Source organism: Bidens hawaiensis, unplaced genomic scaffold (genome assembly GCF_021521415.1).
Source record: "Bidens hawaiensis isolate Kalapana, Puna unplaced genomic scaffold, B.hawaiensis_p1.1 tig00005035_1, whole genome shotgun sequence".
NCBI lineage: Eukaryota > Viridiplantae > Streptophyta > Magnoliopsida > Asterales > Asteraceae > Bidens > Bidens hawaiensis.
In genome coordinates, this window is record NW_027491320.1 from 724,675 (window position 1) to 733,225 (window position 8,551).

Below are 8,551 nucleotides of genomic sequence, written 5' to 3' on the forward strand. Positions count from 1 at the left end.
TTGGCTCGAGGCGGCGGTGCTGTTAGTCTTAAACATGTGACAAAAAAGATAAGCAATGTTGCACGTTTCCTTTGTCACCATCGAGTAAAGAGCAAAAAGGTCCCTTGAGTTGACAACTCACGCCGTCTGACCATGCACAGTAGCCGAATGTGCAAGAAGACGGTGAACATTCGTATGAAGAGGGACCCCACTAATTTTTGTGAAGCTGGGCATTCCAAATGGGAGAGGTGGTCGGCTGATACTTTTTCGACGCCTTTCTTATCTTTGATTTCAATATCGAATTCTGGAAGAAGCAGATGCCATCAGATCAATCAAGTTTTAGCATCCTTTTTGCTAAAAAGATATTTAATGGCTTCATGGTGCGTGTAGACAATGGTTTTGGAAGGAAAAGATAAGAACATAACTTATCAAATGCAAATACTACCGCCAAAAGCTCATTCTCAGTGACGGTGTAGTTTTCTTGAGCATCATTAAGAGTTTTGCTGGCATGGTAAATTGAATGAAGGTGTTTATCTTTCCTTTGACCCAACACTGCCCCAACCTGCGAAATCACTTGCATCACACACGAGCTCAAACAGGAATGTCCGGTCTGGAGCTACCATGATTGGGGTATCAACAAGCTTATCTTATAAAAACTTGAATGCTTTTAGACATTCCTTGGAGAACACGAAGGAAGCATCAGTTTCTAGAAGTTGTGTCATTGGTCGAGTTATTTTTGAAAAGTCTTTCAGGAAGTGGCGATAAAAACCAGCATGGCCAAGAAAACTTCGAATGGATTTGACAAATGTGGGTGGCGGGAGCTTTGAAATGGTCTCGATTTTTGCTTTATCGACCTCAAGTCTTGCTTGTGATTTCTTCTGTTCTAAGTCAATGCCCTCTTTGACCATAAAGTGACATCTTTCCCTATTGAATACAAGATTGGCTTCTTCACATCTTGTTAGCATTTTTCTCAAAATTTCAATACAATGATCAAAATAACTTCCAAAAACAGAAAAAAATCATCCATGAATACCTCTATAGAGTCTTCGATCATGTCATGAAAAATAGCCACCATACAACGTTGAAAAGTGGCCGGGGCATTACACAGTTCAAAGGGCATTCGCCGGTAGGCAAATGTGCCATTAGGGCATATGAATGTTGTTTTCTCCTTATCTTCAGGGGAGATAGGAATTTGGAAGTATAAAAAAACCATCAAGAAAAACAATAATTCATCTTCCCTGATAGACGCCCAAGCATCTGATCAATGAATGGAAGGTGGGAAGTGATCTTTTCTTGTGGCATCGTTAAGTTTGCGTTAATCGATGCGAACTCTCTAGCTTGTGACGGTTCTCATAGAAATTAATTCATGCTTGTCATTTTTTACAACCGTCAGACCACCCTTTTTTGGTACCACCTGTACATTGGGCTTACCCAAGGGGAATCGGAGATTCGGTAAATCAGTCCAGCATCAAGTAGCTTAATAACTTCTTTCTTTACAACGTCTTGCATGTTAGGATTGAGACATCCTTGATGTTGCATGACTGGTTCGAAGTCCTCTTCCATCAGGATTTGTGAGTGTAGAATGATGGACTGATTCCTTTTATGTCCATGATTTTCCAAGCATTTGCTTTCTTGTGGAGTTTGTGCACTTCAAGAAATCTTTTCTTTTCATCATTCGACAAACTGGAAGAGATGATAATGGGTAATTTATATTCACCAGAAAAGCGTACTCGAGATTAGGGATGAGCATTTTTTTCTTAACACCCATAGTTGTACCCGTACACGTACATGTACCCGTACCGATTTAGCCTATTTGGTACGGGTATTGGTATTCATTTTTGTTGAATTTTGGTACATGTACAATCGGGTATAAGTACGAGTACCTGATGATGACCGTCGTTCAAGTCAATCAAAAACCTAATTAAACTACCTAGATTGGATAAGTAAGGTATAGTATCCGCCAGGAGTATGTGATCAATGTAATTCGTGTATAGACTTAATCTTATGAAGTAACTGGTTTTTATTGCTGATCACACAAGCAATTAAAGTGAATTTAGTGAACTAAGTAACAAACAAGTAAATGAGTTTCAAGCAATTAACAAAGAAAATCACACCCGGGAATTCAAGTAAGCAACATACAGTTATCTCATGCAACCTAACAGATTAATTATTAACGATTAGACAAAACCTTAGACATCAATAATCGCTTTACACACGGCACTGGTTATCAAACGGTACTTGCCAGTGTGACTCAGTTAAGGGCAATCGTATGTTTTATCGTATTCAATCTAACTAAACACTCATATGATCAATTATCTAGCAACTGGTAACAAATCGTTCAGACTAACATAAACCTAAATCGATTGAACACGCAGAAATACCAAACATCAATAATCATATAACAATCATCAATAATTATACAATATTGTTCTTTCACATGAGAAAAACTATAAAGATTACAAACTATACATCCCGGGTGCGATTCTAGGAGATTAGCCGAGCCTTGACATCGGTAAATCTTCGATACGGATGATATGGATCATGCGTGGGGTCTTGGCACGAGCTAGGATGGTGAAAATAGCCTCTTGGAGCTGCTGGAATCGCCTCTTGTTTGTCAAAACGGAGTTAAGGTTGTTTTTTATGAAGAATAAGATATAAACCTAATTTTTCCGTCTGCACCCCCCATCGCGATACGCGATGGGGTCTTCACTGGTCCATCGCTTATCGCGATGGACCAAAAAGTCAATATCATTTTTAAATCCCATCGCGATACGCGATGGGTCCTCAAGCAAGCCCATCGCGTATCGCGATGGGTCTTGTCACCAGCAAACTTCATTAAACTTACTCGTTTCGCGTGCTAGACATCCTGGGTCTTTATACCATGTCACAATAGGTCCAAATTGTGTAATTTAACACCTGTGACCTGAAATCCAATAATACACGTATGAAACATCGAAAGTTCTAGAATAAACTATTAAAACTAAATAATAAACGAACTAAAACATATACAAGTTAACAGACCATCACATCCCCACACTTATCTTTTGTTTGCCCTCAAGCAAACTCTAAAGCAAACATCAACCTCCATCATATGTATGTAAATTATCGCCATTAATACTAGTAAGGTTTAAGGTCATACCCAGTTTCCCAGACTGACACTGTTTTTAGATTGACATATCACAAATAAGGTTAAGTGCTATAATAAAAACAATAGAGCCGCCCAGACAAGTGTACTTTGTTTCCGGTTAAGGCACACATGCTCATACCCCTCATAATATAACATCTCCCCTCTTGGTTTAATATCTGGACTAGCAAAAGATGTGCTAGTATCACTCTGCTCTCAGTATCACTCATAGGTAAATATTCATCCATAAAGCTGTTTTGACACAAATGTAAATCAAGATGTCTTAAAAGGGTTGTAATGGGGCCAGGTGTAAGGGTATGAAAGGGAAATATTTAAGTAGCTCAAACGTACATCTAAATAAACGAAACTACTATACAAGCTGACTGACTTATTATAAAACCTCTAATTAAGCAAACTAACATACATACTGATTTCCTTTTTTTTTATTACATAAACGAACTATTGAATACATAACTGAATATAAACAGACATCTTTTTGGCTTTTTCCTCAATTTTTTTAAGCATAATAATGTGATGCTTAATAATGGAACAAATACAAATCAAAAACAAAAAAAAAAACAAATACACTTACCAATAAACCTAGTAAGCAGGATCATCTCGTAACATAATGTCGGGGTTAAACAAATGAAAAATAAGTCCAAGAAAGGTTTTCTAAGGGAACCAACCCCCCGCCCCTCTCATTACCCGAGCTCATATGTATAATGTATGAGGCCCAACCCCCAGTACCCACACTCTCGCTCATCCAGACGAGGCTTAACCTAATTGCCTCTATCACTTTTGCATTTTGCCATCTACGATCCCGTAATCCATGAACATCGATGAAAGCACTCAGTTGAGATGTGTGTACTATATATTATATGTGTATTATATATATGTGGTCAACTCACACGCGTACCGGAGGAATAAGGTTACCAATATAAACATGTGTACCTGTTCCCATGACTCGTTATCCCCGCCTAAATGACCCCATTTCCAACCTCTCGTTATTAAAACATTTGTGAGTAAGACTATTGAGAAGCTGAAAAACCAATCATGACCAGAAACCTATAACTTGGCATTAATGGCAATAATTAATAGTTAACAACTTTGGTTTCTGAACACTCATCGAGGTACTATCGGGTTAAAATTTTCAAATTTCCCCCATCCCCACACTTGAGGTTTACATTGTCCTCAATGTTGAAATAGTTAAATAAATAAAGAACATTTGAGGAACGGGGTTAAAATTGACTTTTTGACTGTTAAGCGATTTAAAAACTCGGGGCTCAAATGTGATGGTTCTACTAGCAATTATACAGTTACACTTTTAACGTTTAAACTACGAAAACAAAATAAATTATGAAACAGAAATCACCTGATATCAACGAGACTGGAAGAGAACCAGTCGGCTCGCGAACTCTCATAAACACTCGTATACTCACGTCTCAACCAATTACCAAACTGATAATTAAACCTGCAAAATCTCAAGACGTGTAGAAGCAAGCTTCTCATAAGTGTAAGACATAGGTCTTTTAAGGGTTATGAAAATGATTTTCTGTTAATTTTATTTAAATAATTACCGAGCCATATTAAGTCGTTTCATAATAAATTTAGTTAAACAAGTTAAAATGTTAAAAGACCTAACTCACTTTCGTAGGATCACAATTGCATTTAGCATATGCAACAAGCCCTGTAAACCTCCCGGTAGCCCGGGAGGACGAGTGGGGTCTCGTGAGGGTTTATAGTGAACTACACCCACAAGTTCGGTTACAACAAAATATACAAATAAATTAAGCACAGCAGTAATCAAAAGATATATAAACACATACACCCAACCGGTTACCCAAATAGTATTCCCAATAATATAATATTAATATAATACAGACACAGGAATAAAAACAAATAAAGGAAAAAGGTAACCAAAAGACTACTGTGCCGGCGGATCGTCATCTGCATCATCCCGCGGGTCCACAGGCTGCTCCATTGTGATAAGCAATGACTGCGGGAGCGGTACCTGCGAAGAGACAAATAACAAACGAAAATACTCATCATGGCGGGCCAGATGGGCCCGCGTCTCCAGCCTATTTGCTCAGGCCTCCTCTATCTCGGCCCGAACCTCCTGTCGATGTGCTCGAGCCTCCTCCAATATCTGCTGCTGCTGGTATAACATGTGCAGTGTAACAGGCTGCCGCGGCTGCTGCTGCTGAGGTGATGGCTGTCGAAGCTCGAACTGCGGCTGCTATCGCATCATGCGAGGGATCAAGATATGATGTCTGTGTGTTTAAATGCCCCTCTGCAAGGGGATAGCTACTGCTGAACCCTCCGTCGGTGGTACCTGTGGGCCTGCTCGGACCGGGATGAGCCTGGATGGATCGTCCATCTCACAAATCCCGGCCCTCCGAGCGTCCGCCAAATCAAAGTCACCGTGGGCGGTCCAGGGGTGAAGTATGTAGCCGAATATCTGACAAAAACCCCCAGATTGCTCGTGTTCCGTGTAATATACGGCCCCATGGATAACTGGGCCGTCGCCCCCCTGTAAACTCCGGCTTCTGCCGAATGATGTGCGTAATGATAGACAGGAGGCACAACAAATCGAGGTTGCTACATTACGACATCGAAATGATGTGCCGAACAACATCGCAATTTTGGCCTCCCTGCGAGTAATGATAGACAGGAGGCACAACAAATCGAGGTTGCTACACTTATCGCGGCCCAAATGACGGCCAGCGATAGTGTAAGCAACAATGCGGTGTAAGTAGCGGTGGACGGGGTCCCGAATAGAGGATGCCACTACAGCGCTAGAGTGGGCACCGTCCACGACCTGCCCCTAAAACTGAGCCAGATCAGGCTCAATGAGCCAAAACTGTCGGTCCTGTTGCTGATGCGTCGTATAACCACGAAAGATCTGTAAGAATGCAGGAATCTAAACATACTCCCGCGTGCAGAAGCTCGTCGCCACTGTGAAATCAGGGACCGACATCTCATACACGTGTCGTCCAAGTGAGAACGACACGACATGCGGCTCGTCGAAATTGGGGGCGGTGTATGAGAACGTCTAGTAAAAATCGCATGTGAGCTCGACATATGATATCGAGTCACACTCGAGTACTGCCCGCCACCGATCCGACATCAAACCCTGGAGTGTGGTCTCCGCCTCCAAAGTATCCAATAAACCCCAATCAAACGTCCTCATACCCAATAGCTGCATACATCGAATACGCGTATACCTGGCGTACTCCTCGGACGTAATAAAAAATCTTTGCACCTGATGCTGCGTGTGGCGTCCGTTGCCCATGATATCTGCCGGCTTGATACCCGGGACAATCTGTACCTCGTCACCATCATACCGTATGGTACGGGGCCCAATCCTCTGTCTCTTGCGTCGTGAAGACGCTTGTGCGTCAGACATATCTTCAAAATCAAACATGCAAGTTAGATATGTCAACAGTCAATGTGGCGGCGACCGTATAGCATTTCGGTCGCGGTCGTCTCACTTAATAAAATAATATTAAACTAATATAAAAACAAAATAAAATAAAATAAATAAAGACGAAAAATTCTGGGACACCCTTTGCGTTTTTATAAAAACCAGATTATCCCACCCGAATGGAGATTGAGTATGGGCGGGTAATGAATTTGCGATTTAAAACACCCAATTCAACTAGCAAGGTAATCCCGAGACTCGACAAAAGCTCACAAGCATACTCGACTTGACTACTCGAACAACCAAAAAAACTGACAACTGACTCGAATAACGTGCAGACAAATCCAAAATCTGTTGGTGACAAACAATTAGATGACAAATCGGGTTTTTCAAAAAGAATATTAATGAAATGTTAATAAATTAAGTTCAAAATAATCGTTTCGAATCGAACAACCGCTATCAATTAATTAAGAATAAACTAATGATTTGAAAATTTGAACTTCGAAAACCCGTTTTGCCAAATAATCTCGTTTAACGAGAAACCGACATCTCAGAACCAACACACACCCGCAACCCGATAATCCCGCAAGGTATCAACTTATCCAAATTCGGCATAACCTAAAACAAGCAACCTGACAGTGCTAAGCAACAATTCCATCAAACCCGACAATAATCTCAGTTCAATCCGATCTACCAAATTCAACTCGACAAACAATAATGAAAACAAAAACAATAATGGAAACAATACTTGAATGTCGGTGTGTAATGAAACTAGTAACAATAATGGAGAAGTGGACGATGATGGCGACTGGTAGCAGTGGCGGTGGTGGTTGATTGTGACAGCGGTGTACGGTGGTGGTTATGGCAGTGGTGGTGATTTGTAATGGTGGGTGACGGTAACAGGATAAACGGTGGCAGTGGTGGGTGACGGCTGGGGTGGAAAGTGGTCGCTGGTGGTGATAATGGTGCGGTAGTGACGGAGAGGTGGATGGCGGTGGTGGAATGATAGCGGAGTGGTGATGGTGTAGGTGGTGGTTAGTGATGGTGGTGGCTGTGGTGGTGTGTTCGCTGGAGAAAGGGACGGGAAGACGAAGGAAGAAGAAGAAAATAAGAAGAAAGAAAAAGAAGAATAGTCGGGTATTATATAAAAAATTTCGGGTCAATTATGACCCATCGCGATACGCGGCGAGTCAAATGGGTGGCGATCGCGTATCGCCACCCAGTTGAATCACAATTAGGGTTTGAGCACATCGCGAAACGCGATGGGGGTAGTTAGTGACATCATCGCGTATCGCGATGACGTCACAGATGACGGATGCCTCTCCCCCATCACGTTACGCGATGGAGGTAATAACAAGCCCATCGCGTATCGTGATGGGCTCTGTTACAAAATGAAAATTTTACCAAAACGCAGCTTTTGGCATCCCGGCATCACCCCTAAACACGTTCCAATATTCAAAACACCTTTACATACCTGTTGTACTCTAACCAATGCTTACCGAACTTCTCTAATTTCCCACTCTTCAACGAACTTTCCCACACTCTCCGTTTACTACACAAAACTCGAGACGACAATTAGTACAAGACTCAATAAAATAAAAACAAACTGGACAGACACTTACAAACCCCGGGTTGCCTCCCGTAAGCACTGAATTTAAAGTCTACAGCTCGATAATGCCTCGAACTCAGTTATCTTCATAAACAGGTGAAGTCACAATGAAATTCACCGATTCCTCATCCAGCTCGTGTATGTCCTTCATCTCTAAATATGGCTTCAGTCTATAGCCATTTACCACTTGTCTCAAATGATCATCAAAGTCTTCAATCTCGTACTGACCATGATTCCCGACTCTTACAATCGAATACGGGCCCGTCCACTTACTTTTCAGCTTACCCGGGAAGAGCTTCATCCTTGTGTTGTACAACCACACTCGTTGACCAACTTCAAAATTATTCAACCGGATGTTAGCATCGTGAACTTTCTTCATCTTTGCCTTGTAAGCAGACGCACAATCGTAGGCCTCGTC